The sequence below is a fragment of the Trichechus manatus genome, unplaced genomic scaffold, assembly GCF_000243295.1.
Source record: "Trichechus manatus latirostris isolate Lorelei unplaced genomic scaffold, TriManLat1.0 scaffold00155, whole genome shotgun sequence".
In the NCBI taxonomy this organism is placed as follows: Eukaryota; Metazoa; Chordata; class Mammalia; order Sirenia; family Trichechidae; genus Trichechus; species Trichechus manatus.
This window is the reverse complement of record NW_004444091.1, coordinates 1,662,678-1,687,073: the sequence shown is the minus strand read 5'-3', so window position 1 is coordinate 1,687,073 and position 24,396 is coordinate 1,662,678. Positions and strand designations below refer to the sequence as shown.

The following is a 24,396-nucleotide window of genomic DNA, read 5'->3' as shown; positions in this document are numbered from 1 at the left end:
AGCTGGAAGAATATCTTTGAAAACCATATATCCGATGAGAATATAATAAGCAACATACATATAAAATGTCAACAACATAACAAAAAGACAAGTAACCCCATCATAAAATGGGTAAAGAACAAGAATAAACATTTCACCAAAGAGGACATTCAAATAGCCACCAAACACATGAAAAGATGCTCAATGTACTTAGCCATCAAGCTCATGCAAACCAAAACCACAATGAGATATCATTTCACTCCCACTAGGATGCCTAAGATTACAAAAAACACAGAAAATAACATGTTGGCAAGGATGTGGGAAATTGGAACCCTTATCCATTGGTGGTAAGAATGCAAAATGGTACAGCCATTGTGGAAAACAGTGTGGCAGTTCCATAAAAAACTAAAAATCGTACTACCATATAACCCAGCAATTCCACTCCTAGGTATATACCCAAAAGACTTGAAAGTAGAGACTCAGACAGAGACTTGCACACGAATGTTCATTTCACCACTATGCACAACAACCAAAAGGTGGAAACAACCTAAATGCCCATCAACAGATGAATAAACAAAATGTGGTACCTACATACAGTGGAATACTACTCAGCCAGCAAGAGAAATGAAGTCTTGATACATGCTACAATGCAGAGCTTGAAGACATTATGCTGAGTGAAATAAGTCAATCATAAAAGGACAAATACTGCATGACTTATACAAAAACACAAGAAAAGGCAAATGTATAGACAACAGAGTTTATGAGTGGTTACCATGGGCAGGAGGGAGTGGGGAAGGGGTAGTTACTGCTTATGGAGTACTGAGTTTTGGTTTACAGTGATGGAAAAATCCACTGATTAAGGGTAGGGTTGCAAGCTGATTAATGTAACTGCTGTAGTAAGTTGTACAGCTGTAAAAAGCTGAATTGGCAAAAGCTGTGTGATACATGTATTTATAATAACAACAATAAATAGTACTTGCTGAGGCTGCTTATGTACAGCCAAACACTTCATGGGATTTGGTTCCTTGGTTTGGAGGTTTAGGGTCATGGTTTCATAGGACATCCCAATTAATTGGCTTAATAACATGTTTAGTCCTTCTTTTCTACCTCCTAGTTCCCTGTGTAGTGCCTAGGGTCTTGAAAGCTTGTAAGCAGCCATCCAAGGCACAACAGTTGGTCTCTATTCACCTGGAGCCAACAGAGGAAGAAGAGTCAAGAATAGAAAGAGGCTGGTGAGTAATATTTGGATCTTAAAAGCTCATGAGCAGCTATCTAAGATACTCCAATGGTCTCACCCTTTTGGGAGCAAGGGAGAATGAAAATAACTAAAGATATAAGGGAAAGATTAGTCCAAAGGACTAATGGACCACAACTACCCACGGCCTCCACCAGACCGAGTCCAGAACAACTAGATGGCGCCCAGCTACCACCACTAAGTTCTCTGACGGGGATCACAATAGAGGGTCCCAGACGGAGCTGGAGAAAAACGTAGAACAAAATTCTAACTCACAAAAAAAGACCAGACTTATTGGCCTGACAGACTAGAGAAACCCCAAGAGTATGGCCCCCAGACAACCTTTTAGCTCAGTAATGAAGTCACTCCTGAGATTCATCCGTCATCCAAAGATTAGACAGGCCCATAAAACAAAACGAGACTAAAGGGGCACACCAGCCCAGGAGCAGGGACTAGAAGGCAGGAGGGGACAGGAAAGCTGGTAATAGAGAACCCAAGGTTGAGAAGGGAGAGTGTTGACAAGTCGTGGGGTTGTTAAACAATGTCTTATGTGTACAACAGTATGTGTACTAACTGTTTAATGAGAAGCTTGTTTGTTCTGTGAACCTTCATCTAAAGTACAATTAAAAAAAAAAGAATAGGAGGAGGAAATGGAATGTGTGGCTAATTGCCTCCATGAACAACTGTCTCCTTTGCCATGAGACCAGAAGAACTGGAAGGTGCCTGGCTACCATTACTGAACAATTTAATCAAAGATCCTATAAAAGAATCCTGAACAAAAGGGGGAAAATGCAAAATAGAATTTAAAATTTTCATAGAATCCAGAATTTCAGAAGCCATGGAGGCTAGATGAACCCCGAAAACTACTGTCCTAAAATAATCTTTAAACCTTAAACCAAAAATATTCCCTGAAGTCTTCTTAAAACCAAACAATAGTGTAGCTTAACTAGTAAAGAATGTCTGCCTTTAGCATTGTGCTCTTTTAAGATCTAGCTATACGGGATCAAATTGGCAACAGCAACTCGAAAGATAAGGAACCTTAAGGGGCAACAAGTTTATGTTAATGGAGAAAAAACAACTCAGAAAAGGAAGCTTAGAATTGTTGTACAACTTGAAGAATGTAATCAATGTCACTGAATTGTACATGGAGAAACTGTTGAATTGGTGTATGTTTTACTGTGTATATTCTCAATAACAACAACAAAATAAACAAAATTTTAAAAAATATAAAGATTAAGTACAGATTTCTCCTCAAAAACCACAAAGGTCAGAGGCTGCGGGATGACATATTTAAACTGCTGACAGAAAAAAACTGTCAACCAAGGATTCTATATCCATCAAATCTGTCCTTCAAAACTTACGGTAAAATTAAGGCATTCCCAGATAAACAAAAGCTGGGAAAGTTCATTACCATGAGACCTGCCCTACAAGAAAGGCTAACGGGTGTCCTTCAGGTTGAAAGGAAAGGACACTAGACAATAACTCAAAGGTGAAGAAAAAAAAGACCTCCAGTAAAGATAATTTTATATGTTATTTTTGGTTTGTAACTGTGAGATAAAGAACTAGATTTTGCCTTTAGTCTCAGGTTTCCGAAAACAACCTGAGCAATCAAGACGCCTTTGTTTTCCAAAACAGTCAGGAAAGTAGGGGCTACACAGGCCCCACACCTGTTGAACTAACTTCAGGAAGGAAGGGGGGCATGATGCAGTTATGCATATTCATTGACTACATCAATCATAACTATCCATTAAGGCCTCACTGATGCATAATCACTGAGGCCCAGTAACTAAGGGACCCTAGACCTTGGAGCTTCCTCTTTTGGGGCCTCCCTGATTGGTGAGAACATCCATAAACAGGAGAGGGTGGCATGTCCCTAGGGACAATGGAAGCCCCATGCTGGGGAACTCTCCCAGAACTTGTCTGATGGATCTCTTTGTATCCTTTCTGGTTTTAATAAACGGGAAACTGTAAGTATAAAGGTAATTAAAAAAAAAAAAATCTGTTGTCATCAAGTCGATTCCAACTCATAGCGACCCTACAGGACAGAACAGAACTGCCCCACAGAGCTTCCAAGGAGCACCTGGTGGATTCGAACTGCCAACCTTCTGGTTAGCAGTCGTAGCTCTTAACCACTACTCCACCAGGGTTTCCTATACAGGTAATAGTCTCCGTGAATTTTGTAAACCAATTATAGAGAATCAGCAAATCCACTGGAGGCAATAAGCCAGCAGGAGCTGGCAGGATAGAGTCTTAACTTGTGAAAACAATAGCTGTGGGTGACTGGTGGTCAGGAAAAGGCTGCACAGGCAGTCGCTGAAGATAAACAGGTTCCTTCTAGCTTGTGACCTAGCCCACAGGGGGTTTGGGTGGGGGGAATGGCTGGTCTGAAGTGAAGGGAGTTGTACAGACTTCTGATCCTCTGACTAGTAACCAATGGCCTGGCCCAGATGACCAGGGATGAGGTGTGACCTAACTCTGGGTGGTTAGGGTGAAAGAGAGGAAGTGTCACAGAGGAAGTGGCTGGTGACAAGGAATGGTGATGTAGCAAGGTGAAGACCGAATCCATTTCCAGATGAGAGTTGGGATTCATGCCAATTCTCACCATGCAGTTAGTGATAAAGGTGAGGTTTGCCCACCTTTCCCCTTTAGCATTGCAGGAACTCCACTTGATATGTCCCATATGATTTAAAAAACAAATGCAAAAAAAATTAATTATAAATTTATGTTATGGGGCACACAATGTATAAAAATGTAATTTGTGACAACAACATAAAGGCAGGGGAGTGGAGTGGTATAGAAACAGAGTTCTTTTGCATATTATTAAAGGTTAGCTGGTATTAATTTATATTAGGTTGTTATACGTTAAATGTAATCCCCAGGATCACTATGAAGTAGTATCCAAAAAAAATAGACAAAAAGAAATAAGAAAGGAATTAAAATTGATCACAAAAAAAAAAATCAACTAAACACAAAAGTTGGCAGTACTCATAGTGAACCTACAGGACGCAGTATAACAGCTGCACAGGGTTTACAATGCTGTAAATCTTTCCTGAAGCTGACCACCACATCTTTCTCCCACAGGGCGGCTGGTGGGTTTGAACCGCTGACCTTTCAGTTAGCAGTGGAGGGCTTTAACCACTGTGCCACTAGGGCTCCTAAAAAAAAAAAAGAAGGTATAAGCCATACAGAAAACAAATAGCAAAATGGCAAAAGTAAATACTTCCTTATTGGTAATTACTTTAAGTGGACACAGATTAAACTCTGCAGTCCAAAGGCAGAGATCAGAGAACAGATAAGAACACATGATCCAACTTTTTTATGCTACCTACAAAAGACCCTCTTTAGATCCATACATAAATAGGTTCAAAGCAAAAGAATGGAAAAATTATTTCATGCAAATAGTAATCAAAAGAGAAAGAGGTGGCTACATTAATGTCAGACAAAACAGACTTTAAGTAAAAATCCATTATAAGAGACAAATATATTTTATAATGACAAAACGGTCAATTCATCAGGAAGATACGACAAATATATATGAATCTAACAACAGAGCTGCACATTATATAAATCATTGACAGAACTGAAGAAGGAAATAGACATTTGTACAAAAATAGTTCGAGACTTCAATACACTACTTTCAATATTGCACAGAACATCTAGAATGAAGATCAGTAAGGAAACGGATGACTTAAACAACAGTGTAAACCAACTACACCTAGCAGGTATACACAGAACACTCTATCCACAATCAGCACAATACACATTCTTCATTGTACATGGATCATTCTCCAAAACAGTCATGTTAGGTAAGAAAACAAGTTTCACATAAAGTATCTTCTCTGACCACAATGGAATGAAACTAGAAATCAATAACAGAAGGAAAACTGGAAATTTCACAAATATGTAGGTATTAAACATCACACTATAAAACAACCAATGAGTCAAAGAAGAAATCACAAGGGGAATTAGAAAGAACTTTGAGTCAAATGAAAATTAAAGCACAATATACAAAGATGCATGGGATACAGAAAAGGCAGTAGATGGAGGGAAATTTATAGTACTAAATGCTTACAGCGAAAAAGAAGATTGCCAATCAATAACCTAACTTTACACCTTGAAGAACTGGAAAAAGGGCAAACTAAGCCTACAGCTACACAAGGAAGAAAATTTAAAAAAATTACAGCATAGATGAATGAGACAGAAATAGAAAAACAGAGAAAATAAATGAAATCAAAATTTGGTTCTTTGAAGATATCAATAATCGACAAGCCTTAGATAGACTGACAAGGGAAAAAAAAGAGAAGACACATATAACTAAAATTAGAAAGTGAGGACATTACCACCAACCCTATAAAAATAAAACAGATTACTACAAAAAATAGTAAGCCAACAAATTAGCTAACCTAGATGAAATGGACAAATTCTTAGAAACACACAAACTACCTAAATTGATTCAAGAAGATAGAAAAAGTCTTAACCTTCCTATAACAAGAGATTGAATCAACTAATCAAAAATCTCCATAACAAAGTTCAGAACCGGATGGGTTCACTGATGAATTCTATCAAATATTAAAAGAATTAACACTAATCCTTCTCAAATTTTCAAAAAAAAAAAAAAAAAATTAGAAGAGAAGGGAATACTTCCTAACTCATTCAATGAGGCCAGCATTACCTCATATCAAAGCGAGATAAAGACACCACAGGAAGTGAAACTACAGACCAACATACCTTATGAGTATAGGTACAAAAATCCTCAACAAAATGCAAACAAATCAAATCCAACAACATATTAAAAGAATTATACACCATGACCAAACGGAATTTATCCTAGTAATACAAGGGTGGTTCAACGTAATAAAATCAATCAATGTAATACATCACATTAACAGACTAAAGGAAAAGAATCACACAATCATCGCAACTGATGAAGAAAAAGTATTCGACAAAATTCAACACCCTTTCATGATTTTGAAAAATAAACAAAACTCAGAAAACCAGGAATAGAAGGGAAATTCTTCAATATGATAAAAGGCATTTATGAAAAACCCATAACTAAGGAGCCCTGGAGAGCCCTGAGGGTGCAGTGGTTAAGAGCTAGGCTGCTCCTTGGAAACCCTTCGGGGCAGTTTTACTCTGTCCTATAAGGTCTCTATGAGTTGGAATGAACTTGATGGCAATGAGTTTTTGTTTTTGTTTTTTAATTTTTTTAAGGAGCCCTCGTGGCGTGAGGAAACCCTGGTAGCGTAGTAGTTAAGAGCTATGGCTGCCAACCAAAAGGTTGGCAGTTCAGATCCACCAGGCACTCCCTGGAAACCCTGTGGGGCAGTTCTAGTCTGTCAAATGGGGTTGCTATGAGTTGGAAGCAACTGACCGCACCCAAAAACAACATTTCTAGCTTGTTGTTAACTTGTCCCCTGTGTGAAGGTGTTTTTTTTTTTTAAAAACAAAACAAAACAAAACAAAACAAAATACCTACAGCTAACATCATACTCAATAGAGAAAGACAGAGCTTTCCCCTTAAGATCAGGAACAAGACAAGGATGCATCCTCTCACCATTGCTGTCAATATTGTACTCAAAGTCCTAGCCAGAGCAATTAGGCAATAGGACGATATAAAAGGTATCCAAATCAGGAAGAAATAAAAACTATCCCTATTCACAAATGACATGATCCTATATAGAGAAAATTCTAAAAAATTCACAATAATAATAAATGAATTCAGTAAAGTTGCAGGGTACAAACAAGGTCAACACAATAAATCAGCTGGGTTTCTATACACCAGCAATGAACAAGCTATAGTAAATCCCGGGGTTAGGAATGTGGGACTTAGGGACAACTAGTACTTGCCCTTTAATGTTATGTAAATTTGCCCTCACTTTGAGACAGACTGCACCAACCCCTGTTGTTGCTGTTGTGTACCTTCTAGCGGATTCTGACTCATAGTGACCCTGGTGGCAAAGTGGTTAAGAGCTCAGGTTGCTAACCAAAAGGCTGGCAGTTTGAATCCACCGGCCGCTCCTTGTAAACCCTATGGGGCAGTTCTACTCTCCTACTAGCAACACATTCTTCTTCACCATCATCTTCACTTGCTGCACATGCAGCTTTTAAAACACTGAAAAGACTTCGAGCCTTTTCCTGCACTAAACCCACTGCCATCAAGTTGATTCTGACTCAGCAACCCCATAGGGTTTCCAAGGCTGTAAATCTCTACAGAAGCAGACTGCCACATCTTTCTCCTCCGGAGCCGCTGGGGGTTTCGAACCGCTGACCTTTTGGTTAGGAGTAGACTGCTTTAAACACTGTGCCACCAGGGCTCCTTTCTTACACTAAAAACCAAACCAAACCTGCTGCCGTCGAGTCAATTCCAACTCATATATGCACCTGTTTCAACTTTCCTACAAATTCGACTTGAAGACACTTAGGAAAGGATCTGGTTCATAAACCAGGGACTGCCTGTAAAAGATAATTAAGAAAACAATTCTATTTACAGTAACTCCTGTTCTGGACTGAATTGTGTTACTCAAAAATATGTGAAGTCCTTACCCCTGTACCTATAAAATGACCTTGTTTGGAAACAGTTTTATTAATGAGGTCATACCATAATAGGGTGGGCACTAAACCGAATGACTTTTAAGTGGTGCCTTATAAAAAAAAAGAGAAGAGACACAGACATACACACAGGGAAGATCCCATATGAAGATAGACATACACAGCAGAAGCGCCTACAAGGACTCTCAGTAGCCACCAGAAAGCAGGAGAGAGGCCCGAGAAAGCAATCGTCACAGCCAAGATTCTAATTTGGACTTTTAGCCTCCAGAGCTGTCAGAAAACAAATTTCTGTTCTTTAAAGCCATCCACTTGTGGTATTTTTTTATTATGGCAGCAGCAGGTAACTAAGACATCTAAAAGAATCAAATACTTAGGATTAAATTTAACCAGGGAAGTGAAAGATTTATACAGTAAAAACTATATAACACCACAGAATGAGATTAAAGGATACCTAAATAAATAGAAAGACACCCCATGTTCATGTATTGGAACACAATATTGTTAGGATGTCAATACTACCCAAGTGATCTACAGATTCAACACAATTATCTATTAAAATTCTAAAAGCTCTTCTTGCAGAAATGGAAAAGCCTATCCTCAAATTGCAACGGGCTCCAAATACCAAAATAATCTTGAAAAAGAAGAACAAAGCAGGACAACTCACACTTCTGGATTTTAAAACTGCTATAAAGGTACAGTAATTGAAGCAGCCTGGTAATGGATAAGGACAGAAATACAGATCAACAGAACAGAACTGAGAATCTAGAAATAAACCTAAATATCCACGGGCAATTGATCTTCAACAAGTATGCCAAACCCATTCAATAGGGAAGAAAGAACAGTCTCTTCAACAAATGGTGGTGAGTCAACTGGATTTCCACATGCAAAGGAATGAAACTGCACCCCTACATACCTCACTTCATATATGAAAAATAGATCAAAATGGATCAAAGACCTAAATGTAAGAACTAAAACCATAAAACTCTTAGAAGAAAACATAGGGGTAATGCTTCAGGACCTAGTTTTTGACAATAGATTCTTAGATATGACACTAAAAGCATTAGCAACAACAAAAAAATTGATAAAACAGACTTTAGCAAAATTAAGAACTTACGCGTACCAAAGAACTTTATCAAGAAAGAGACAACCTATAAAATGGGAGAAAATATTTGGTAACCATATAGCTGATAAGGTTTCAATATCCAAAATAAATTAGGAACTTACACAACTGAACAATAAAAACATTTCTCCAAAGAAAATATATAAATGGCCTATGAACACATGAAGAGATGCTCACTCATTAGTCATTAGGAAAATGAAAATCACAATGATATCACTTCACACTCAGTAGGATGGCTATTATCAGAAAATAACAAGCGTTGGTGATGATGTAGGGAAACTGAAACCCTTATCCACTACTGGTGGGAATGTAAAATAGTGAAGTTGCTGTGGAAAACAGTTTGATGGTTCCTGAAAAAGTTGAACATAGTTAACCATATGACCTAGCAAATCCACTCCTAAGTATATACCTAAAAGATTTGAAAGCAAGGGCTCAAACAGATACTTGTACGCCAATGTTCAATAAAGCGTTACCCACAACAGCCAAAAGGTGAGTACAACCCAAGTGTTCATCAACAGATGAATGGATAAACAAATGAGGTACATACATGTATATATATACACACACACAATGAAATATTATTCAGCCATAAAGACAAATGAAGTTCTGATACATGCTATAACATGGATGAACTCTGAAAACAGTATGCTGAGTGAAATAATTCAGACACAAAAGAATAAACAGCATATGATCCCACTTACATAAACTATCTAGAACAGAAAGATGCACAGAGGTCAAAGTTTTTTCGTGATTACCAGGGGCAGATGGGAGGGAAAAATGGGGAGGTCTTGCTTAAGGTATACTGAGTTTCTATTGTTGTTGTTAGCTGCCATGGAGTCAATTCAGACTCACGGTGGCCCCATGTGTGCAGAGTAGAACTGCTCCACAGGGTTTTCAAGGTTGTGGCCTTTCATAAGCAGATCACCATGCAGGTCTTCTGAGGTGCCTCTGGGCGGGTTCAACCACCAACATTCCGGCTTGTAGTCAAGCACTTAACCGTCTGTGCCACCCACAGAAAGTGGTGATGGCTGCTCAACATGGTAAATGTGTAATAAATGTCACTGAATTGTTCACTTAAAAATAATAAACAAGTTAACGATTGTTATATTTATTTTACCAGAATAAAAATATAAACAAACTCTATAAATATATAATTCTATACATATTTTACATGTCTTAGGAGTAAATTTCTATGCTTATGCCTTCTACTTTGATGTTTTTAAAGTTATTCATTTCCACATTAGACACACCCACAGAAATAAACCTCAGATTTTAAAAAGTAAAACCTTTATCAGAATTTAAGTCCAAGGCTCGGTAAACATTTAAATATTATACATTATATATTTACAAAAATTTAAAAATAGAATTAACAATTAATATGGAGAAAATGCTACTTTCACTGGTAATATGTAAAAAGCTTAAATATTTATTTTTTAAGGATGAAACTGCGATGAGTGGACTAGTTAATTGGTTTTTGCAAAGCTATAAAATGCCACTGATTAGGAAGCTGCAAAAGGAAGACATTAAAATGGTCACAATCTTCTGGTGAAAAACTGGCAACAAAAAACGAATGGATCTAAGCATTTTTAAAATATGCTTATACAACGATGCTGTTAAACATCCATGATCTCAAATGAACATAAGAAGATGTGTCAAAAATGGGTCTCGAATCTCACTAGCAATCAATGATTTTTATGTCAAAATAAATAGCAATTATACAACGTGCTCAAATAGTCTTATCAGATAAAAAACTGAAACGTCAAAATTCTCTTCTTAGATTTTTCTCCACTTCCTCATTTATTTCTAAGGTTTACCTACATAATTTTAAAATAAATATATTCATTTAATAATTTTAATAGTAACAGCCTGCAGCGGCATACCCTACTCTCACTAGTCAATTCCAGCTACTTCCCTGCTTCATGCAATAGATTTCTTCATATTATATAATCACATTAAGGAACCACACTTCAATCTTTTTGGAACAACGCCCATATTTGGACACTTAAAAGTTTAGTAGAAAAGCCCTTAAAGGTGTGTGAAAATGCTATGCGACCTAAAGAATGAAAAATTCACGAATTCTAACAGACGCGGCTCTCTCCACAAAATATGAGTCACTTAGGGTCTCTATGAGTTGGAACTGACTCGACGGCAGTGTGTTTGGTCTTGGTTTTTTCGCTTAATCATCCAATATTTATTAAGCATTTAATATGTTTAAAGTGCTCATATGTGTGGCAGGAGCCAAAGATACAAAGACATGTGACTAAACTGCCACATTTTCCTCATCTGTAGGTTAATACCTATCTTACCAGGTTATTTTAAAGATTCACAATACTTGGTATACAGTGGAGGTACACGACAAAATGATAGCTAGCATCATTATCTACCAACAAACTAGAGACAGAAAACAAAATACAGGCTGGCATTATAAACTCTACACAGCCGCAGAAAAGGAAGAAATTACCAAGAGCCCAGGTGAAATTAAGGCTTCATGGAGGAGGTAAAATGTAGGCATGGACTTATTAAGACTAGGAGGAAAAGGGATGAGATAGAGCGTAAGAGAGAAGCAAAGATAAGGCTAGAGAATTAAAGACAGAACATAAAAGGCCAAATCTGACATCAAATTACTGGGGAAAAATATACAAATAAATTAGAACTAAATTATGAGCTAAAGAGAATAAAAACTGTATTAACAGGACAAAACAGAACATTCAGTCCCAATGTTCAACCACAAATTTTTATCACCTGTACCTTTTCTCTTTTGGAAAGACAGAGAATATAAGTGTGTTGGGACAATAATAAAAGTTTGTTAAGAAAACCTAACTATACGGTAAACGGAAATATAGCTTAATCTTAAGCAAATTAATGAACATTATTAATACTTAAAATCACCTAGAAATGAGAAAAAAATCAATTTAATGGACTGACAATGTTTACCAGCATAATCAGAAATAGGTTCAATTATATATAAACACATATTTATAAAATATATTCAAGTTTTAAAAACCAAAAATGTTAAATGGTTCCTTAAAGGTTTAAAAAAAAAAAAGATCTATATTTTAACCAAAACTAAATGACTGGGAAAATTACAATATAAAACACTCAAATTAACATTCACAATATGGTGTCGGATTTTTATGACAGTTTTTATGTGAAAAAAAAATTTAAAGTCTTCATTTATCTAAGAGCAGCAAAGAAAGAGAACAAAAGAAATATTGTACAGGTAGTCCCTGGATCACAAACGAGTTCCATTCCTAAGCCTGCCTTTAAGTAGAATTTGTACGTAAGTTGGAACAGTTAGGTACCGTCTGTATCTAACACCAGTTAGTCAGATGTCTGTCTCAGTACACAGTATACAGTGTAACTTTCTATGCATAAAAAACATTAAAGAAACACTTCCAGATACACTAAAACGTCTTTAACATAATACAGTAATAACAACAATAATGTTTTAATGCACGTAGCAAAGCAGTGCCCATTTGTCATTACTAACCATCGCATGTACCTCGAATTTTTAATATACTAGCCTTCGGAACTACGGGTTGCACGTTTGTACACAAAACGTCGTAACCCAGGGATTACCTGTAACCGCTTTGGGAACTTTTTACCAACGCACTTCTGAAACACACAAATAGTCCAATTCATGTCATTTTATGCCAACAAATTTCTTTTCCCTCAAAATACAGTTTAAAACACTCTATAAGTTTAACTCCAATTACAATATGAAAATATCTTTTAGGCCTCTCACAGAAAAAAATTTTAAATTCCACTGAATAATCTTTAGACTTGCTTGGAATGTTGAACTATATAAATGCAAAGCCTTAACAAAAAAAAAAAAAAAAAAAAAACAGTAGCTACTTTTAAAAATATTTAAAACAAAATGGTTCTCTTTCGGGGGCCCTGGCAGGGAAAACATCTAAGTCTCTTGCTCCCTAAGTAGGGGGCGGGGTTAAAGATACTGTGGCAAAGGCATATTCTAGCCTAGCCAGAGTGTCTCCAAACTTAAAGTGCAGTGGTAGGCTCTGGAACAAAGAATGTGTAACTTGATCCCTTTTCCTTCACTCCCCCTTCACATAACATTTAGAAAGTAATTTAACCTCTTAAAATGAAATCTTTGTGCTGCTTAGGGGGAAAAGATCTATTCACTATTACAACTTAAGGGGGAAAAAAAGCAAGAAATCAAATCACTTTTTAAAAATGACCTATGCTTAATATATACTGATATTTTGGTGTTAAAAATTGAGTACATAGACAAGCCAATTATAAATGAAGACTTTATTTGTGCTAGTTGTATAAAATGTCTGCTACCAAAGATTAAAAATACATCTCAGGTTTTAAGAACAACAGTCTTATTAATACATGGTAGACTTAGTATTTATGTTGCTTCTACTTTAAAGGCAATAATTAGCAGCTAATAAGTCTTCAAGAAGCCCTGGTTGCGCAGTGGTTAAAGCGTTCGGCTGCTAACCAAAGGTTTGTGGTTTGAACCCACCAGCTGCTCCGCAGAAGACAGATGTGGCAGTTTGCTTCTGTAAAGATTTACAGCCTTAAAACCCCATGGGCACTTCTACTCTACCCTATAGGGTCACTACGAGCCAGAACCCACTTGACAGCCATGGTTTTGGTTTTCTTTTTTTAAGAAGTCTTCAGAGTAAATACTTAAGAAACAGTAAAAATGTAGATAAATTTGATTTTTTACTTCTAAGTGGCTAAAAAATCACGTAAGTTATGTACTTTTAATTCTCATATTACTTTTTCATTTACCCTAATTTAACAAAGGAGATAAGCTAGTCTGAAAATCTGGTAAAGAAAAACCGAAACTTGAAAAAAGATTTGCTGAGTATTAAAGGATCTTTTGAAATTCTTGCCTTTGACAAAAAATTTAAAAGACATTCTAAAATTAATACCACCAAAGTTTTATTAACTATACATTTCAAAGCACTTCTATATCCATGATTTAATGGGATCCTTACAACAACCTTGCAGATCATTAGTCATTAATCACTTACTTGAGACAGTCACAGAGGTCAGTGGTAAAACTGGAACTAAAGCCAAATCTCGTCTCCCAGTCTATTGCTCTAAACTATTATTTCTATTTCAATATGTACCAGTAAACACTATTGTCCCTATTTTACCAATGATTCAGAGAAGTAAATAACTTGCCTAAGGTCACAGAGCAGATACACAGGAGGACGAAGATTCAATCCAAGTCTACCTTCAAAGTCTTACCATTTAACCACTATGGTAGTCTTTACCTTTATCAAAACAAATAGATAAGATTAATGGATTAACACCATGTAACTGACTAAACACCAATGTGGTAGCAGGATAATGATCCCTGCAAAGATGTCTATGTCCTAATTCCCAGAACCTGTGAATATGTTACCTTACATAGCAAAAGGAACTTTGCAGGTATCATTGAGGGTATAAACCCTGAGATAAAGAGATTATTCTGGTGGTCCAATCTAATCACACAAATCCTTAAAAGCAGAGAACCTTTAAAACCAGCTGGGGTTAGACAGACAGAGAGATGATGATAAAGAAAAAGAAGGGTCAGAGAGATGAGAACTTGCTGGTTTTGAAGATGGGGGCAGGAGGCCATGAGCCAAGGAATGTGGCTGGCCTCTAGATGCTGCAAAAGGCAAACAATCGGATTCTCCCATAGAGCCTCAACATAGGAACACAGCCCTGATGACACCTTGATTTTAGCTCATTAACACCTATGTTGAACTTCTGACCTACAGAACAGCAAGATAATAAAACTGTGTTGTTTAAACCCATAAATTTGTAGCAATTTGTTACGGCAGTAATAGAAGTCTAATACACCAACTCTACAACTATTATTTAAATTAACTAAATACTGTCTTACAATGTATTAAAAAAAAAAATCTATCAGGGAGCAAATGTGAAAACAGAAAATCAGAAATCCTGCCCTATATAGATGAAATAAAAATACAGGTACCCTTCATTTTATACAACTGAAAATAATTTTGTTGTTAACAACATTCCCACACAAGGCTATACCTTTTAACTGTTTTTCTCCTCTCCTATCAAACCAACTGTAAACAGAAAACTCTGAAACTCATAAACATAGATCCAACTAACTTTACTTTGCCTTGTCCCCACAATACAGGTACCCGTCACTTAACGTCCGTTCAAGCAACATCCGACCACATATATGTCTGTGGTCTCATAAGGTTATAACAGAGTTCACAAATCCCGATTGGAGTATGAGATGTAGCAGACATATGTAGAGGACTTGCTTTGCTAAGGTTCTCATCTGTCACTAGCTCTCGAGGTCCAGTGTCTGCCCCTGCCCTGGGGCAGCAGGGGAAGGGGGTCCCAGCACCCATCTGCAGCTGCCTGTCCCACTGGGGGATGCCCCACCAAGGCCACTGACACACTCCACCAGGCCCAGGCATCATGCCCAGGCACCGTGCACATGACACAAGAACTCGGCTCCTCCCAGTGTGGCGGCCACTGATGGTCAGGGAAAGGTAGCGGGGGCAAGAGGTGGAGGCTGAAGATGGACAGGCCAAGCTGGAGGAGTTTAAACTCCACTGGGTGGGTGGGGAAGGCAGGCAGAACGGAAGGAAGGAAAGGAAGCCTACGGCGCGGCAGGAGGAGGTCAGGTGGGCGGGCAGGAGACCAGGCAGTGACCATGCAGGACCAGCAGTGGAGCCAAAGTTTTCACGCAGCTCCTTGGTGCCAGCGGTGGCAGCTCGGTATGGACTAGCGACCGTTCCACATGCCTTTCTCCTGTATATAATATGGTGTTCGCACAAATTCCAAATCACATAATGTCCTATTTCACAGAATGTATCTGGATGTTATGCGATGCATACCTGTGTGTGTGTGTGTGTGTGTGTGTGTGTGTGAATGAGACGAGAGAAAGAAATCTGGGAGATGGAGAAATCAAGGTGATCAAAAGACAATATAATACCATAGTCCGATGCTAATAGAATAGCTGAGGAAAAGACTGCACTGAAGACCAAAAAAGAAAGGGATCACTAAGTAGAGGCATAGAAGAGTTTTCAGAAGGGGACAGGGCAGTAGACTACTGAACATAGTGTGAAGTACTGAATACAGTTCTAAGAATATCTGCCAAGTGAGCTAGACAGAGCAACAAATAAGTCAGTCCTTGACTTAGGACTATTATTATCTCAATTTACAGATGGAAAAGAAACTGAACACAGAGCAATTATATAACTTACTAAGGTCACACAGCTAATAAGTGGCAAAGCTAGGATTCAAATCCAGACAGCTGGGCTTCAGAGTTGGTGCTCTTAACCAGTAAACTATGTTGCTCTACAAACATAAGCCTGTTTAACTCGTCTATGCAAAATAGGAATAATAATTCCTACCTCAAAGATTTTGGGAAGATGAAAGAGCAGTGTAAAGCACTTAGAAAAGTGTCTGGTATGTAGTAATCATTCAATAAATGTTAGTGATTAGTACTAAGTGCCAGGTGCTACGCTAAATATTTTCCTTGCCTGATCTTATTTAATCCTCTCAACAGCCCAGTGAGCAGAATCTTTGTTTTTAGAGATGGGAAAATTGGCTTAAAGAGGTTGAGGTTACACAGAACTTCAACTCTGGACTACCTGACACCTAAAGCCTAAGCACTTGACCAATGGACTCCAGCTGCTTTTTTTTTTTGGCTGTGTAAAATATAATTGTGAAAAATTTATTTAATCCCTCACACATTTTTAAATTGCCATCTAAAATGCTTCATAAATCAGATGATTGCAAAGAACATAATTTCTGACATATTGTAAATACTGACATTTTAAATAAATCTGCAACATCACTCTTAAATCTGTTCAACAGAATCTAAATAACATTGTGATCTGACAACCACCATGATGCGTTTTAAAGTAAAATTTTACATCGTTCTTTTTCTTCTTGAATTCACAGTTCCATTCTGTTTACCCCACATGTAGTAATTTAGATGCTTGAAACCCTATTACTAATCACTCAGTCATACGTCTCTGAAATGTAATGAAAAAAATATTTTTTTAATTTTCATGGACAATAAGTAAGCCTCTTAAGTGTTTAAAAAAATTATCTGAGATTCAATTATCACTACAATTTTTAGCAGTACACAGTTGACTATGATGACCCGTATATTAGATCTGGTAAGTAGTTAACAACATTAAAAGCAGTAATTTTAGTTCGGAGTGATTAAAAACTTGAAAATAGCGGTAATGGTTGCACAACATGGTGAACATAATTAATGCTCTGAATTGTACACTTAAAAATGAAACATGATCTAGCACATTTATTCCTACTTTTCTTCTAAGAAAACACTGAGGAATCTTCTTCATATAAATATCTGAGAAGGGAAGAAATTCTATCACAGTCAGGTCATACAACTTTAAAAATTCCTTCTGAGTTACCTGCTGAAAAATCCCGTTGTAATTTACCATCGAAAATAGTTTCATCTATCCAATGGAGAAATAATAATCTTTTCAATGAATGGTGCTTGGGACAACTGGATCTCTACATGTAAAAGAACAAAGTTGGAGCCATACCTCACACCATATATGAAAATTAATTTGAAATGGAACAAAGATCTAAATATAAGAGCTAACCCCATAAAACTCTTAGAAGAAAACACAGGGGTAATGCTTTGGCAGCCCTGTCACCCTTAAGGTTTTCCACTGCTTGGCAAATAAATGAATCGTGTCAAGAGTGGGGATAGGGGAAGAGTTATGCCATTCTTCCGTAAAATGCAAAAGGGTAATAATGGTAGAAAGGGGTGTGGGAATAGAAAAACTGCTGGAGAAGACTGGTTCACATGAAGACCAATTTTAGGAAAGGGCAAATCTGGAAGTTTAGGTCTGAACTAATTCACCTAAAACTATGGTGTGTTCAGCCACAAGACTGATGCTTGAATACTTCCCTATAACACCTCCTAAACTCTGGGGTGGGGTGGGGATTTCATTTGTGAACAATAATAAGACAGGTCTTAGGATGACGCTGGTGAAAAAAGAAAGCCTACAGGCTTTTTACCATACACCACTCAGCCTCACAGAAAAAGTTAATTTTCATCCCCCCTTTTAGAGGAAACCTATTTGGTCCATAATATGCTTTAAACAAACAAACAAACAAAAAAACTAAAACCCACTGCTGTCTATTCTGACTCACAGCGACCCTACAGCACAGAGCAGAACTAACTACTCCATAGGGTTTCCAAGGAACAGCTGGTAGATTCGAACTGCCAACCTTTCAGATAGTAGCAGAGCTCTTAACCACTGTGCCACCAGGGCTCTTCATATGCTTTAATGAAATGAAATTCTTTTTAAAATTTTATTTTATTACTGCAAGAACCATAATAACAGAAAAGAAAGTAATTCTTTCTTTGGGTCCATTAGTTTAGTCACCTTATGCCTAGTTCCGGGAAACAAACCCTAGCTAAACTAGTGGTACAGAATGCTATTACTAAATAGAAATATCAAGATAAAACCCTTCAGCCCCAACACCACTTCTTTTTCCCCTAAGATATCTGTCTAGTCAAATTCTTTTCCCTAAGATTGATCCAATTTATAATGATACTGGCAAAATAGAAGTGTTATTTTTTTCCCCTCATATCACATACCTCTTCCAGCTTAATAGGGGTGTACTGTTAGGATGAATAAGGAAGACTGAAGAAGAATTTCATCTGTTCAGTCATATGTTTCTTGTAACACTGCTGCCTTCCATCTTAAATTTATTTTATTGGTTTATACTGTGCAAAAGTTCCCTTTTTAAATATTCAAAACTACTAAGGAGTAAGTGCAGCCCAGGCTATAAGATCATATGGACTTGGGTACAAATTCTGACCTCTCCCTTTAAAATGTGTGACCTTAAGTATTCCTTAGCCTCAGTTTTCCTTATGTATAAAATGAAGATAACAGCTACTTCTGAGAATTGTTGAAAGGATTAAATAATTTGTAGAAAAGTCCCTGGTACAATGCTTGTCCCACAGTGGGCACTCAACAGATGACAGAAAATATCTCTTATGATAACTACTATTTATTCAAAGACCAAAATTTTAACTCCACAGTTATAATAATAAATTGATACGTTTTCTTTAAAAACAAGAAAATAAAACAGGTTAGCTCTTTAAGCCAACTAGAAGCCACTGAAGTATACAGTGAAGTAAATACCTAATTCTTTTTCAAACTAAAACTCCAGTTTCCAAATACTAATCAGTGACCCCTTTCCCCACTAGCGTGTTGTTCCTGGTGTATTATATACTAAATTTAAAGTTTCAATCTGTTTCTGGACTCTAATTTATTTATTTCATTTTTTTTTTTTAACTCAGAATCAACTAATCTACTTCACATGCTGCTATGAATTGAGATAATGCATATTTGAAAAGGGCATGAAATCTATAATGCAAATATTAGATGGTATTTTTATTTGTAATTTTAAACCCTGATATTATCATTCACATGATAAAGGTGACATTTCCAATCAATTAAAAATCGATTATTCTATAGTGTCTTAGTTATCTAGTACTGCAGTAACAGAAATACCACAAATGGATGGCCTTAACAAAGAGGAATTTATTCTCTCACAGTTTAGCAGGACAGAAGTCTGAATTCAGGGTTCCAGCTCCAGGGGAAGGCTTTCTCTCTCTGTTGGCTCTGGGGAAAGGCCCCTATCATCAATCTTCCCCCAGTCTAGGAGTGTCTCAGCACAGGGACCCCGGGTCCAAAGCACACGCTTCACCCCCAGCTCTGCTTTCTTCATGGCAGGAGGTTCCCCTGTCTCTCCGCTCGCTTCTCTCTTCCATATCTCAAAAGAGATTGACTCAAAATATAGCCCAATCCTGTAGATTGAGTCCTGCCTCATTAACATAAATTCCTCTAATCTTGCCTCATTAACATCATAGAGGTAGGATTTACAACACACAGAAAAATCATATCAGGTGTCAAAACGGTGAACAATCACGTAATACTGTGAATCATGGCCTAGACAAGCTGACACACATTTTTGTGGAGCACAATTCAATCCATAACACATAGTGTTGATAAAGTTAAAAAAAAAAAAAAAGAACCCTATCTCATTCCTCAGACCAAAAATCTTTTGTAGACTAATAAGATATCTGAGTCCTGGAGGCACAGTGGTTAAGAGCTCAGGCCATTAATCAAAAGGTCGGCAGTTCGAATCCACCAGGTGCTCCCTGGAAATCCTATAGGGCATTTCTACTCTGTCCTGTAGGGTTGCTATGAGTTGGAATCGCCCCAACAGCAACAGGTTTAACAGAATATTAAAAGTAGAAGATAGTAGTTTGTTTTTAATCTTCTAGAGCTAGGGGAGGCCATACTAAGCATTAAGTTACTGAGAGGAAAATGATAAATTCCTTGTAAGAAAAGTTAAGTTTCAAATGCCTATTTGTCATACAAGTGGAGATAAAAATCTGTGTTTCCAAGGAAAGTTTCAGGCTACTGATTAAAATTGGGGGATCACCAACACATATATGATTTTTAAAGCCATTAGACCAGGTAAGATCAACACGGGAATGAGTGAGGCTTAAAAAAAGGTGTAAGCAGAAAGTAGACAAGTATTATCTTAGGTGAAAGGAAGGACAGCACACACTACAGGGGAAGTCAGCACAACTGGATGAAATGAAAGCTAAGAAGTTTCCTGAATACAACCAAATACTTCCAGGGACAGAGTAGCAGGGGTAGGGGTCTGGGGACCATGCTTTCAGGGGACATCTAGGTCAACTGGCATAACAAAGTTTTTTAAGAAAATGTTCTGCATCCTACTTCGGTGAGTGGCGACTGGGGTCTTAAAAGCTTGCAAGCGGCCATCTAAGATGCATCAATTGTTCCCAACCACCTGGAGTAAAGGAGAATGAAGAACACCAAAGACACAAGGAAAGTAGTAGCCCAAGAGACAGAAAGGGCCACATAAACCAGAGACTTCATCAGCCTGAGACCAGAAGAACTAGATGGTACCCGGCTACCACCAATTACCACCCTGACAGGGAACATAACAGAGTCCCTGATGGAGCAGGAGAAAGGTGCGCTGCAGAACTCAAATTCTAGTAAGAAACCCAGACTTAATGGTCTGACTGAGACTGGAGGAACCCCGGAAAGCATGGCCCCTGGATTCTCTATCAGCCCAAAACTAAAACAATTTCCGAGGCCAACTCTTCAGACAAGGATTGGACTGGACTGTGGGACATAAAGTGATACTCGTGAGGAGTGTGCCTCTTAGCTCAAGTAGATACAAGAGACTAAACGGGCAGCTTTCTGTCCGGAGGTGAGATGGGAAGGCAGAGCGGGTTAGGAGCTGGCTGAAAGGACATGGGGGAATCAGGGGTGGGAAGGAGGAGCATGCTGTCACAGTATGGGGAGAGCAATTAGGATCACATAACAATGTATGTATAAATTATTGTATGGGAGACTAACTTCAAACGTAAACTTCATTTAAACTACAACAATTAAAAAAAAAGAAAAAAAAAAAACAGCCTGAAGGCTTAATTGCTAGTACAAGACCCTCCAATGTTCTCATCCTTTCCACAGCAACTATGAAGGCCAGGTTTTCCAGATGACACAGCTACAAGATGGTGGAGCCTCTGACAGCCTGAATCCCTGAAGCTTTATCTCATCTGCCTACTGGACTCAAGTTGGTCAGAAACTGAAAGTGAGGACAAAATACGCTTTACTCGGTTAAGTCACTGAAATTTGAGCATTGTTCATTAATGAAGCACAATTTTGCCTATCCTGATTAATACTGTTATGAAGTAGCTGACCAACACCTACTTCTCTGAGCTGCGGGCAAGTCAAATCCTCTAAGATATATTCCCTATTTATAATAAAAGTGACATCTCTAGTACAAAGAAAATTGCAATTGGGACAGAGGATCTTTCTTTTATATACACACAGCCACATTTTCCCAAATTTTTCTAAAAATATATATTGTTTTCACAATCAAAGGAAAAATACTATTTAAAGCAGTAATAAAAGTTTCAATTGAATCAGCACTTTGGAACTAGAACCTTAGCCATTATCTAGTCCTGATCGCTTTCACTCTATAGATGAGAGAACTAAAACATAAAGCACGTCTTGAACAAAACTACCCAACTAGTTAGTATCAAACTAAGCATAATTACTCAGGCCTCTGGATTGTTTAAGTCAGTCAAGATTAAATAAAGTGGGAAAAGAGCTCACAGAGAATCATAGAAGGTATAATTTAAGATTCATTCCCTCATTTTTTAAAAATATACTTTCTATGATTCTGAGTCCTTTGCCCACGTTATCAGTTTCTCACACGTCTAATCACATCCTCTCTCTAGATAATTTCATCTGTTCTCACAGATTTGAAGACCACCCTTATGCTTAACCAGTAACCAACCAGCTGCCATCAAGTCAACTCCCAACACATGGCAACTCAGTGAGTGTCAGAGTAGAACCGTGCTCCAGACAGTTCAATGGCTGATTTTTTGGAAGGAGATCGCCTGGCCTTTCTTTCGAGGTGCCTCTGAGTGGACTCAACCAATCAACCTTTTTGCTTGGCAGCCTAGTGTGTTAACCGTTTGCACTAGCCACAGATTCCATCCCCATTTTATAGATGAGGAAACAGAAACAGAGAGGTTAGTCAATTTGCTTAAATGGCTATTCACACAGCCAGTTAAGAATTACAGCTGTGATTTAAATCCAAGCAGGCTGACTCCAGAGTCCATGCTCTTTACCACTATATAGTTATACAGTTTTAAGGATGTATATTATTCCTATAAATAATTCTGGGTTAAAAGAGAAGTTTTCCTCCTCAGTTGGAAAAAATTTCTACTAAAAACCAGTGTCGAAAAATAAATAAACCTAACTGCCCTAGCCTGGACAATCCTAGACTAGCCAACTGACCCCTAGACATGTGAAAAAGCACAGGCAAGATCAACAGAGTCCCCTGGGCCACCTACAACTGACCACAGACATATGAGCTGAGAGGGCCTAGGCAACACCAGAAGAAACACTCAGCTAACCTGCAGGCCAACCTACAGATTCTTAAGCTAAATAAAACTATTGTTTCAAAAAAAATGAAACCAGTAATAGTTAAGAACTACTTTTTATCAGAAATGCTAAAGTTGTGAATTTTAAAAGGCAACTGATACCATATCCTAAGTATCACGGCAAACTATGTAAAAATACGAATACAAAAGGAAGATTGAAAAGAATTATACTAAACAGCGATTATTATGAGATGTTGGGGATGTTTTTCCTTTCCTTTTTGCTTTTCCTTGTCTTCCAAAATCTGAGTGTGTATCACCATTACAGTGAGGAAAAACTAAAGAATTTTCAATAATTACCAGCTGAATGGACAATGTTCTGTCTTAATTTTCAAGTTAAGATAAAAATAATGTTAGCAAGACAATGAAAATCAGAGCAGATAGTGCATATAAAGGTGCTTTGTAAACTTAAAAACTAAACAAATGTTAGCAGTTACTAAAACCTTCTGGGACTAAATAGAATATAAGCTTCTTTATGCCTTTCACTTTTCATATTTCAATTGCTTTAAAATGCCTCATTTTAAAAAATATATTTTAAGTATTTTGTTTAAGCAAATTCAAGAGGTGATTTTTTTTTAACGGCAGGAAAGTAAAGTGCCACATATCCTTGACTACTGACAAAGGCAAAAGCAATGATAAATTTACAATAGCATCACACTCTTTCAGGATTATTATTAAAAAATCCTTGATGTGTAATTTAATAAAAGGTTGATTCAGTGCTGAAGATATAAATAGGAAGGCTAAATTTAACAACAACAACAAAAAATGTGTTATTTTTGGAAAAGAATTTTTATAACACCTAAGAAAGGGAAACAATTCATTTAAAGATGAATTAAATACATATTGTACAACTAAAAATGTACAGATAATAATAAGTGATGAGAATCTATGCCCAGTCTACTTACGATATGTTTTCCTGTCAAAGTTTCTCTTGCTATTTCTGCAACAGAATCTATGAATAAAGAATGCACAGCTGACTAGCAGATGTATAATTTCAGTGTTTAGGTTCCATATTCCATTCTCTCTAGTTTCATTCTGCTAGAGGTTTTGGATTTTCTATTTCCATCTGGTTTTTGACCTCCCTCAGCTGAGGCTCCACTTCCCCACATCTTACTCTATTTTAGTCCATTATTCAGAATAACACATAAAGTTTAAAACAGCTTAACTGTTTTTTTAAGCTTAAATGTCACAAAGCTGAAGAGGAAAATGAGAATGCAGAAAAAAGGCAGTCAGAGGAATGAAATAAGACAGCCAAATTTCCAAAACTTTCTATCTATTTAGATACCTCTCCCCACCCCTATTAATTTCAAGTTTCTTATGTTTCAAATTCAGACATTCAAGTGTAATGCATGAACAGAATTTCACCTTATTTCCTCAAATTCTTAAGTTATGGTAGAAACATTAAGTAGTAAAATATATTTTTTAAAACCTACAATATGCACATCAAAATGTTTACAAATGTTATCTTTGTGTAGTATGCATACGAGAATTTTTATTTTTTTCTCTGGTCTT

The 24,396-nt window shown here is 37.2% G+C and overlaps 1 protein-coding gene across 8 annotated transcripts in view; it reads right to left on the bottom strand.

Annotated features, from left to right (window-relative positions):
• BMPR1A (bone morphogenetic protein receptor type 1A) overlaps positions 1-24,396 on the bottom strand; it is a 212,499-nt gene that overhangs the window by 158,863 nt on the left and 29,240 nt on the right. The window contains exon 1 of one of the 8 annotated variants that reach the window (XM_023740423.1): positions 4,214-6,004. The exons of 6 other annotated variants lie outside the window; for them this stretch is intronic. The gene's annotated coding sequence lies outside the window, so the exon portion shown is untranslated. Of the gene's footprint in view, positions 1-4,213; positions 6,005-24,396 lie in introns of those variants that run through there. One more of the 8 variants, XM_023740420.1, reaches the window with a different exon arrangement.